This window comes from Callospermophilus lateralis, chromosome 6, assembly GCF_048772815.1.
Source record: "Callospermophilus lateralis isolate mCalLat2 chromosome 6, mCalLat2.hap1, whole genome shotgun sequence".
Taxonomy (NCBI): domain Eukaryota; kingdom Metazoa; phylum Chordata; class Mammalia; order Rodentia; family Sciuridae; genus Callospermophilus; species Callospermophilus lateralis.
The window spans coordinates 67,381,662-67,393,716 of NC_135310.1; the positions used below are offsets into that span (position 1 = coordinate 67,381,662).

General features: G+C 33.9%; 1 protein-coding gene across 2 annotated transcripts in view; it reads right to left on the reverse strand.

The window, feature by feature from the left end:
- Positions 1 to 11,575, reverse strand: part of Fhl5 (four and a half LIM domains 5) — a 42,577-nt gene extending 31,002 nt beyond the window's left edge. The window contains exon 1 of one of the 2 annotated variants that reach the window (XM_076859910.2): positions 11,440 to 11,575. The gene's annotated coding sequence lies outside the window, so the exon portion shown is untranslated. Of the gene's footprint in view, positions 1 to 5,986; positions 6,045 to 11,439 lie in introns of those variants that run through there. The other variant, XM_076859911.2, reaches the window with a different exon arrangement.
- Between the last annotated feature and the right edge of the window lie 480 nt (positions 11,576 to 12,055).

The window sequence follows — 12,055 nt, forward strand, 5'->3', positions numbered from 1 at the left end:
TATTTCATGTATGTATGTCAAAATATATTCTATTGTCATGCATATCTAAAAAGAAATAAAAAAATAAAAACAGTTGTCATTGTAGCCTTTAGACTCTTTTGATAACTGGAGTGCTCATTTTGATAACTGGAGTGCTCATTTTGATAACTGGAGTGCTCTCTTTGACCTTTTGCAGACCTGAGGAGGCCCCAACCTTGGCACTTCTCTGAGATCCAGCAGCCTATCTCCAAAGAGCTGTCATAAGACACCACTTCTTACATTGTTGAAGTTTCAAATCTTCCTTCAAATTCTTAACTCTCAGTGAATAATTCTCATGATTTAGGGGGACTGGATCATAGTAATGCTTTATAAAACCACTCCATTATGAGACCACACTAGGCATTTTGACAATACATATCTTGGCAAAATCCAAATATATGTATGATTTTTAATTAGCTTGATTTAATGATTCCACATTACATTCATAAATTATGCCATCACTTTGTATTATTATTTATCAATTTATTTATTTTTTAATACTTATTTTGTAGTTGTAGTTGGACTCTATAATTTTATTTTATTTATTTTTATGTGGTGCTGAGGATAGAGCCCAGGACCTCACTAGTGCTAGGCTAGAGCTCTACCACTGAGACACAACCCCAGCCCTTATAAAATTATAACTAGGCATCTTTTGAATAAAAAATAAATACACATATGGCAAAAACATGACATAATCAGCCTCACAAGGTAAACTTTTGTAAATATTGTAAATTATTTGTAGATAATGCTTTAGAGCAAATGAGATAATACATATCAAACTATCTTAAAATTACTAGGAATTATAAAAATATGAATATAACTGAGGAAGAAAGTGTGTAGAAAATAATGGTAGATGGAAAATGACAAAAAATTAAGTATATTTAATTTGTTATTCTAATAGTTATGTAATGTTTAGAATTGATCAAAACCCAAGTTGACTTCCCCATCAACTTTATTTAAAAATACCTAGAGTTATGATTGAGGACACAAAAAAATAGTGATGAAGAGACAGGGAAGGCAGCAGGATTTATTTTTTACTGTGTAGCACACTTTGTACCTTTGAAATGTAGCAAATGTAGGAAATCACTATTTTAAAAAAATAAATCAAATCTTAATAAACATCTGTATACAGAGAATCTCCTGTTCTGGATCATAGAATGTAAGAACCAGAGAGAAATCAGTTTCAAGTCCTCATTTTACAGGGATAGAAACTAAGTTCCAAGAAGGTATTTGTACAACTAGTCTTTCTCTCCTGTTAGGAGCTCATCATCCAAATAAAGTTTTCTAAATATTTAATTTAAAAACCCCCACATTATAATCCAAATGAATTATATATAACAAGCTTCTATTTTTATTATGTTTGCAATGAGTCATCTATTTAGGATCAGGTTGTTAAATAAAAATAACAGATTTTCTTTTAACATCAGCCAAAATTAGATGCCAGTTTAGTGACCCACTTAAAGGCAATCTTAAATTTGTCATTATTTTGGTCATTGTGCTCAACTTTTTTCTAAGCTTTGCTCTTTATGAACTTATTTTTTTCAAATAAAAAGAAAGGAATTCTGCTCTGCAATGAATAGTTGTACAACTAACTAGCATTTTCCATTATAGTTTACTAAAAATTAAATTCCAAATATTGGAGAAAGAGAAAGAGAAGGAGAAGTACAAGGAAGAGGGAGGAGGGGAGGAAAAGGAAGAGTTGGGGGAGAATTGCAGGGAAACGCAAGGAAAAGGAATTCCCTGTGCAGATAAAGGTATTTAGCAATAAAGCCTCTTAGTGCTCAGTCATGTTGTTATTTTTTCTTTTCTTTAAAAAACACACCTCTGATCCAAACTCATCTTCACAGAACCACTAAATCTAGGAGCTGGGAGGGGTTTTTGAAGTCCCTCGTTTGCTCTTTAGCTTGTTCTTTCCATCAAACAAACAAGAAAAACTGAGTTTGGAGGGGCGTATTGATTTTTTTGTTTTTTAAGCTGGCCAACTAGTAAGTATGCTCCAGCAAGAATTCAGATTTCTCGGCATCTATTAGAAGCCTTTTTGTTTGTTTGTTTGTTTGTTTGGTTTTTCCATATGGAAATGGGCAAAAAGCTTGTTTGAAAAGACAGCTTTGCTTATTGCCATGTTTTTTTTTTTTTTTTTTTAAATAAACAAGAAGAGAGATGAAAGCCCTCTTATTTGTGTCTGTCACTCCAGGTTTTAATTACTGTGCAGGTAACAGCTTCATATGCATAATCAGAGAGGTTCATTCTTGCCCGAAGCCAAGCTGCCTGTGGCTGAATGAAATGAAACAATTATCTTCAAAGGAAGTACAAATTCCCTCCAGCGTTGAAGAAAGCTCAATTTTTACTTGTTTTTGTTTATTATAGCTATTATTAAATTACTATGGAGGTTGGAATGAAAAATCTAAAACAAAAGTTGGATCCTCACTTAAGAAAGTGAGGTAGTGATGTGTGCATATGAGATGTATGTGTGGTGTGTATGGAGGGATGTTGGATTGGAGCTGGAAGGTGAAGACTGATATCTAATTTTTTCAATATTTATACCTGAAACAAAATAATCTACCTCCTACCAAGACAGAGCTGTGTCCTGTACCTTGGGATTAATATGAACCAATAATTACAACCTATTCTTTGAATAGTTTAAAATTTGTTGGTCATAGTGATGGTGGGGAGGATTATTCAATATTTAATACGAGCTTTAAGTTTTATCTGTTCTCAAAGATTTAGGCAAAGTTGCTTCTTAGTATGTGTCAAAAATGATTGTAGTGAAAGTACTTGCAGCCCTCATTCAGCAATTGTATGTTTAGTGCTTTGGAAACGGAACATGTTGATGATGATTTTTTTTTTTTTTGATAATTCTGTATATAAAAAAGGGGATGATGGGTTACCATTCCCATGGAAGCCAAATGTTCAGAGTATTAGTTGATAAATTTTAGTTACGGTTTAGTATAATTTTAGATTCCATTCTAAACATTCCTTAACATGTGAATTCTTAAGGCCATTCCCAAGGGTCACACAAACATAGCAGGGACCTTTCTGTTTTGTTCAGGGTTGTGTCCCTGGTGCCTGAAACAAAGCCTAGCGCAAACATGTGTTGAATGAATGTAGAATAAAGAAGTCAAGAGTTTCAGCTATAGAACAGCTTTACAACTAAATAGCCACTCCACTCCTGTTTTATTACAAAAGAAGCCAATCTGGAGACTTTAAATTATTTGATTTTGAATCATTCTGCTTTTGGTGACCTTCATTAATTCAATCTCTTTAGCATAGCATTGAAGACCTTTTGCACTTGGGCATTGTATGCAATCTGTCTATCTCATATTTTAAAACAACAGTAACAAGCAGCCCTCTAAGCACATGTACTTTCATTGTGTAGATTCTGTTAAATCTCTCTAAGTGTTAACTTTGGCTCCCAATAGTGTTTGGCAATGAAGTAAGACTGGGTCAAAACCTCACATGCTGATCTCTCTCTCTCTCTCTCTCTCTCTCTCTTTCTCTCTCTAACACACACACACACACACACACACACACACACACACACACCATTTCTTTACTCCATCATTCTTCCTTTAGAACAGGCCTTGGGCTCTACATTCTCACCTCTTTCCTGTTCAATAAAAAATGCAGGGGAAATACTATGTTCACATTAGACTCGTGCTGTCTGTTATATTGCCAGCATATGATGAGCCCTCAGTAAATATCTGTGAATGAAAGGGAGTGAGAGAAGAAAGGAAAGAGGTCTTGTGGAAATGTTGGAGGGATGCACAGGGTGCTCTGATATTTTTAGGAAACTTATAGAAAACTCTAGGTAAAGCAGCTTCTAGTTTTGAGAAGAAGCCATTTACCTCTTTTCAAACTCTAGGCAAAACTTCTGCCTTGAAGGTTCAATAAAGAATAGACTCTCAGCTGGGCATGGTGGCGTTTGCTATAATCCCAGTGGCTGGGCAGGCTGAGGCAAGAGGATGGCGACTTCAAAGCCAGCAACTTAGGTGCTAAGCAACTCAGTGAGACCCTGTTTCTAAATAAAATACAAAATAGGGTTGGGGATGTGGTTCAGTGGTTGAGCGCCCCTGAGTTCAATCCCCAGCACTCCCCACCACCAACAAAGAATAGTATCTAAGAAAAAGTGTGTGCTGGGAGGATTCCTAAACAGAGAGCATTTCCTGGTTGTGGGAGGCAGTGGATTAGTGATAAGGGGCATGGACACCGGCAAATGACTGTCACTAGAATTACTACAGGGATCACACCTGGAAGGCAGCATCAGTCCATGCTTGGAAAACAGAAGGGTCACATTTAAGCTATTTTTACATGTAAGAACTTTAAAAGTTGCAAATACATTTAGCTTATTATTTTTTTCTTCTTAACCAATTGAAGATAACACTGCAAAGACAAAGCTCGGATATATTCTATGAACTAAACATTTCTCTGACCTGGTATTTCAACAATTTTCATGGATGACTTACATTTAAAATAGGCCAAGAATGTTTTCTTGAATTAAAAATCATATGAGAGAAACTCTCACTCCTTCGGTTTCCATGCTTGCCCTTTTTAGAAATTTCTCTCTTTGAAAGTATTCAAGGTAAAATACCTCCCTTTCCCTAGGCTCACTCATTCTTCTCCACCAGAATAGTCACTTTTACTGATAACTGAGCAAAGGGGCACTCTCAAGTGGAGCCCATGTTCTTTCCCTCATTCTGTTGGAAATGTCAATGCACATACCTCACATTTTGCTTCCCTGGAGAGAGTCCCCTGTAACTGTCCCACCTGGAGAAGAGACTGAGGTGCCCACTTCCTCACTCCCACTAGGAAGAGGTTCAACTATGCAATTTTTGTTTCCCTGTTCAGTTTTAACAATAATAAAACTGATAATAAAATGATCCATATATAGTATCCTGTGTGTATTTCTCAATTGAGAATTCTGAAAGGAGATGTACATGATTAAGTGGAATTTAAAAATGTACTCATACATAACAATAATGGATATATATATATACACAAATATATAAAAATGGATATATAAACTTTTATTAACCAGAATATAAAATATTAAATTAAGAAGCATTACCTTTTTCTGATTATGCTAGTAATTATAGTTTAAGAAGTAATTAACAAAAACAAGCTGAATGATTGAATAGCATTATTTGTAAATTCTTGAATTTTTAAAAAAACAAAACAGAAAAATCCCAAACAAAGCAGTGAACATTCCAATTATCTCAACTGGAATAACTATTAATTCATATTTTTTTCTGTAAATTTAACTGGTTACCGACTTTTTTTTTTTTTTTTTAGATTACAGTTTATCACATTTTTAGATTTCAAGTATCAGTTTCCCAGGTAGAATTCTGTTAATGGAAGACATTTATTTCCATTAATTTTTCTCAGATCCTTCTGTGTCTAAGTAAATATTATCATAATTAAAGTACTGATATGAGTCAGGTGCAGTGGTGCTTGCCTGTAATCCAGTGGTTCAGGAGGCTGAGGCAGAAGGATCTCAAATTCAAAAGCCAGCCTCAGCAAAAAAGCGAGGTGCTAAGCAATTAAGTGAGACCCTATCTCTAAATAAAATACAAAATTGGGCTGGGGATGTGGCTCAGTGGTTGAGTGCCCCTGAGTTCAATCCCTGGTACCCCAAAACAACCAACCAAACAACAAAAAACTAGAGTACTTGGGGCTGGGGATGTGGCTCAAGCAGTAACGTGCTTGCCTGGCAAGCGCGGGGAGCTGGGTTCAATCCTCAGAACCACATAAAAATAAATTAAAGATGTTGTGTCTGCCGAAAACTGAAAAATAAATAAAATAAATTTAAAAATTCTCTCTCTCTCTAAAAAAACAAACAAAACTAAAGTACTAATATTCGTTTTAATAGGGATTTATGGTTTATAAAGTGCTTTTCTGTGTCTTTTCTACATCAGAGTATCTTAATAACTTATATTTAATATTTTTTAAGCATCTGTTGAGAACTACTTACCTATTTTCAAAAACACATGAATATGCATATTGAAAGGTAGGGTTCTTGAAACCAGGCTCTAGGAGAGAGGTGAGGTCACTGTAGCCAAATGTAGGGCCAAATGTAGCCATAAATATAGCTTTTACATTTTTAAACAATAGAAAGTAATATCAAATGAATAATATATTTTTTAACACAGGCAATTACATAAATTTCAAATTTTGATGTCCATAAATAGAGTTCTATTGGAACTCTATTAGAGTTCTACAGCCACACTCATTCATCAGAGATAGTCTTTGACTACTTAGCAGCTATAGCAGTAGACATGCATAGTTCTGAAGCCTAAAATGTTTAATATGTGTCTTTACTGAAAATATTTGCTGACCTGTAATCTATAGTTAGTTTAAAAATATATATTGTGCTTTTAATTATATTTTGATGGTGTTTGCTGAAGTAAACTTTAATTAGAATTTACTAAATGACATTTAAAATACTAGAAGTCATTAACAATGGAGTTTGGAATAGTATTTAATGGAATGGTGAAATACTTAAAATATTGCTTTAACTTAAAAAAAGTATGAAATAGAATAATCAGTGTGATCTCAATTACATATTTTTTTAAAGTAAAAAACAGGTTTAGAAGAAAATATGCTCAAATGTTAAGCCTCTTGATTGAGGTTATTGAGTTTTTTTGAGTTTTAATTTTCAATTCTTTCTAAATGATACATTCTAATATATCACTTTGACAATAATGAAGATATCAAACAAAATTAAAGTACAATTGAGTACAATTGTTCAATTCAAAAACTATTGGTCAAAGGTTAGAGTCTTCAGAGATTGTATAATTATAAAAATGTTCAAGGGGAAGAGATAATTAGGCTTAATGTATTATAAGACAAGGAATTATTTTTAAAAATGAAATATTAATTTAGACACCACAACAGTTTGGTGTAAGATGATTTCATTTTTCCAAATGCAAATTATACCCATAAATCTGCTGAAGAAGTGTTGATCTTTATGTGAAGAAAAATACTTAGACAAAATTTGAGAGATTCTTATTTTATACTGAGACACATTTAGTTAAAATTTGTAATGGGCAACTCCTGTCCATAGGAGCCTCTTAGATGATAATTAGCACAATGTAGTTTCATGATATGAGAAACTTGAACACCTTAACTGATTTTTCTTTAGATCTATATTAATTTGATCTAATTGGTGAATAAGTGAATTAATATAGAAATGAAAAAAAATATGTGTTATTTTTTGGCTGTGTAAAACATGGTGAATAGTTTGATATCTTGGCTAGTATGACTATTAGTACTTTAAAAAGTATTAGGAGTCATGTGACTGTCATGTTACTTAAATTATTTTATGAAGAATTTTAAGAGATTAGTAAGGAAACAAAAATCAAACTGGAAAACAAGAACCCCAGAAGCCCATTTCTCCATTCCACTTCTTTAGTGTTGTAATTGCAATGAAATTAGAAATAATATTAAAAAGTATATTCTTAAATAATGTGAGGGGAGAAATTTCAAAATAACAGTGAAAAATATAACTAAGGATTTGCTGAGTTCTGTTCTGGCAAAATTAATAACCAATAAATAAATAAATAAAACCTCAAATCTTTGTTAAATATTAAGTTAGGTATTCTAGTAGAGACAAAATTATAACAGAAGAATTTGAGAAGAAGGAAAATTAAACAGTTTTTTGTTACCCTAATATAAAGTGCTACCTGATGTTTTATTTAATCTTAAAGGTCTGGAAAGGAGTAACTTGCCCAAGTGTACCGAGAACTCAGAACAGACTAGATTTCAAAACCTTGACTCTTCTAGAAGCCATACTGCTGCTCTCACATTATGAGCCAGGCCTGTTCCTTTAATGAATTTAGGACTTGTTGTTGACATGCCCCTGCATCTTATGTGAACTAAAAATTCTTCTAGGTTTGAATTCACCTTCTCATCACCATATATCTAAATTTTCACACAAACTAATTACCCTGATTAAACAAGAAACCCAAATTATTCTCAGAGAAAAGTCATTTTGGTGCCATGCATATTGTTTTCAGTCTCTTTCAGTATCCTTTAATAATAGCTGAATAAATGATGATATCTCATTTATATGTATGGGTGTGTGTGTGTGTGTGTGTGTATACACTGTTACCCTAATATAAAGTAAATAATATATCCAACTTGAATGTATATTATAAATATAGTGTTATGTATCTATTTTTTTTCCTATAGAGTCACAGACTAACACAGAGGCAGCATTTGGAAAGAAAGTCGACCTATTCTAAACCTTATTTCCTTAAAAAAAAAAAAAATAAAAGACCCAGATCTTAAAGATTTTTATTCTTGTCTCTATTTTTTCATTTTATAGGTCTTTGAAAATGTGTGTTTAAATTGCATTCATTGTTTATTGATCATCCATGACTTGCAAAGGGGTACGTAGGATGGTGGAAATTGAGTGGTAATTGTCACAGTCTCATGCTCTTATCAGATACACAAAGGAATTAGATTACAATGTGTCCAATAGGGGCACATTGGTCTTATGAGAGTAGAGCCAAATATATAACTCGATGGGAGGTGGTTGTTCAGTATTACAAGGGACTTCAGCACCTAAGATGAGAGCCGAAAAGGTGAAAATAGTTGAGTTAGGTTGTATGCAGAGTGATTTGCAGAAAAATACCCAGGGAGGCCTGACAGAAAAGAAGCATTTGCCCTGTTCTTCATTTGCTGAAGATCATTCAGTGTGGCTGAAATGTTGTGTGTGTGTGTGTGTGTGTGTGTGTGTGTGTATGCAAGTATCAGCCAAGTACTGAAAGATAAAAACAAATGTAAAGGCTAAATTATTCAGTCTTGATGTGTAATAATAGTGACTAGCAGTTGGTGCCAGGCATTATTATAAATAATTTTAAAATCAGTATATTCATTGCTACATTGAACTTAAGGAAGAGGTACACCATTATGATCTCCATTTTATAGACAAAGAAAACCAGACACACAGAGACTAAGTGACTTCTCTAAGTTCTCTGAAGTTATAGGTGGCATAACTGTGATTTGAACTTCAGCCAGTCTGGCACAAAATAGCATATCCTAGATCCTTGCTTCTCAATGTTGTCCATGAAGTAATAGTTTCAACATCACCTGGGATCTTTCCTGTTAGGAACTCAAGAGCTCTGACACACACCCAGATTGACAAAACCAGAATCTGCATTTTAACAAAAACTGGGAAGTGGTTCTGAGCACTCTAAATTTTGATGGGATTCGGGACAATCCACTGTATTGCTTCTGTAAGAATGAGTTCCCTGAGAAGGAATTTGGGTACTATATAAATTTAGTACAGAGTGTACAGAGGAAGAGAGTGATTCTAGAGGCAGGAAGACCAGTTAAAGGACTTCTGTTAACCAAGTGAAAGAAGATGGCTGGGTGAAATAGGTGGCGGTAGTGACAAAGGAAGGAAGTAGGTGAATTTATGAGGTCACAATGGCACAAGTTAGATGTATATTTGGTACATGAATTAAGGAGAGAAGAAGTTAGTTTATCCACAATTTCTGGCTTAAGTGACTGGTTGGATGATGCATCATTTATTATGTAAGGGTACAAATGAGGGGAGTAGAGAGAGGAAGAGAAGGAAATGATTAGTTTACCTTTAGATTACAATGATTGATGAATATTGAGAATATTGTGAGACACCCAAGTAGAGCTTTTTAGCCAGAGTCAAAGGGACAATGGAAAGAAATCATACAAATTATGCAGGCATTTTGTAAAGCATTCAGGGCAAAACCTATGCTTGATTTTTTTTTCTTTTCTTTCTTTTTTTTTTTTTTTTTTACTGGCTTGCCCTTAATGCTCCTTCCCACTATGGATCCTATCAGATTCTTAAGGGGAACTATGAGACCAATTTGGGCTGATGTAGATAGGCAAATGCTCAAGCTAGTCATTTGGAAAAGATTGGAGGTGTTTTGATGGGAAGAAGTCCTTTCCCTTTCCTCCCTTCTCCTTCTCTTCAAAGTCTCATATAGAGTACTCAAAGGTAACAAGAAAAATTATGACAACCAGGGAGGAAAAGTAATTATAAGAACAGGGAAATGCAAATTTATTTAACTGACATCTGATTCAGAACTTCCCTTGTGAGCCCTAGCATTTGGTTTTCATTTCAAAAGGGATCACATTTCCTAGACTGAAAACAAACAAAAAAACCTAAAGCTTCTCTAAAAGGTTATATATAGACAATTATTTTCAAAAAAAATTCTATGCTTGCCTAAGAAGCCCAAATTAATCCAGCTTCACTCAAAATGTTATTGGCAAGTATAATAAACACAAGAGGTAAGCTTGTCAGTGAGGTGGTGTTACATTAAAAACACAAATCTGTTACTCTTGTTTAGGTAGAACAGCCCCAGAATTGGCATAATGCAGAACACATGCAGAAAACAGGCATCAAAGTTTTCCTTCCCCTTCAAGCAATTTTGGATCATGGCTTCAGGCATATATCATAACACATATGCTAAGAAATATCTTCTATGATGCTTGCTTGCAATATCTGTGTTACATTTTTATCTATATACTTTGCTAGTAAAAGTACCTAAAAGTACCTAATTTACACATGACAATATTGCAGATGTGAAACAATGGCTAACAGGATGTGAGGATTTTTTACATTTTATGTATAAGAATTACACATTTTATTAATGATTTCTTTTAGTTTTCACAGTTCTGAAATCCAAACTGACAGCTGCGAAGCTGAAGTTGGTTTTCAAATGGATGACAGACACCAAAGAAAGCATCCCTAAAATAGCGAGAGAAAAGCATAAGCACAAATGGGATGCATGCTTTCTACTTAAATAATGCTACCTCAGTTTCAAATAGAAGCCCTTTATACTGATGGGGTACATTATATATCTGCATCAGTGGGACACAAATATTTTAATTAAATTTTAGGAAACCTAAGATCATGAATTGTTATATGCCTGTTTCTGGAAAGTAGGCAGATTTTTCTTGAAAATAACAAGAATCTCATTAACTCCTTTTGCTTAAAATCTGTGACTTTAAAATGTACTCAAGAAATATAAATTCAGTAATAAAATATCCTCAGTGATAATGTTATTCATTCAAATAAATTAAGCCCAAGAAAACCCAGAATTTCCTCCCCTCCACCTTTTTTATTTTTTTTTAACCACAATGCCCATTTATGAAGATATTACAGAAACTCAGGAGGCACCTCCAGAGTTATTTGCCCCTCTGCTGCCTCATACTCACACCATCAAAATGAGAAGTCTGGACATCTCAAGATACATAATTCAATAACTGTTAGTTCAAATGGTTAAGAAACTATAAGGTATGTACTTACTCAATAAAGAAAAGTTTTTCTCTGAAGTCAATGGAAAGTTTATTAAAAATCTCTCATCCTTACAAAAATTCAAGACGTCAAAACACAACGTAAATCAAACACAAAGAAAATAGGGGTTGAAAACTCACTTTTTCTTAAAGTAGCTTCTTCCTGTGACTTAAAAGAGCATTAAAAGAGAATACATGATGATTTCGTTTCCCCTCAAATGCATACATCAACTCCAAAAGGATCAGAGAGAACACCAGCGCTGAGGATGCCTCCCAACTGCTGCTTTTAAGTTTGTGGGAAAAAAAATAGGATTCCTGTATTTCCTCCAGGCCTTATGAGATGCACAAAGCTGACTCCTACTGGACTGAAAAATCACTCCTTGTCAATTTGTACTTAAAATTACAAGTAACCAATTCTCTGCAGGATATCCTTAAAGGGAAATTCTGCCAGGATTAGTATTTGAAATGCTTGGATGGGCTCCAGAAAGTTTAAAATATATGACATTCATTTGAACACTTATACACTTGAGAAATTTCCAAGGACTAGGCTAAATTGAGGACCTATAAAAATCCTCTGAAAAGATGACGCATTTTCTGTTCCTTGATGAATCTGTGTTATGGTTTCAACATTAGGTGTTCCCCAAAAGCTCATGTGTGAGATAATGTAGGAAAGTTTAGAGATGAAATGATTTGGTTATAAGAGATTTAACCTTATTATGCTTTAATCCCCTGAAAGGGGAAGGGATTAATGGAGTGT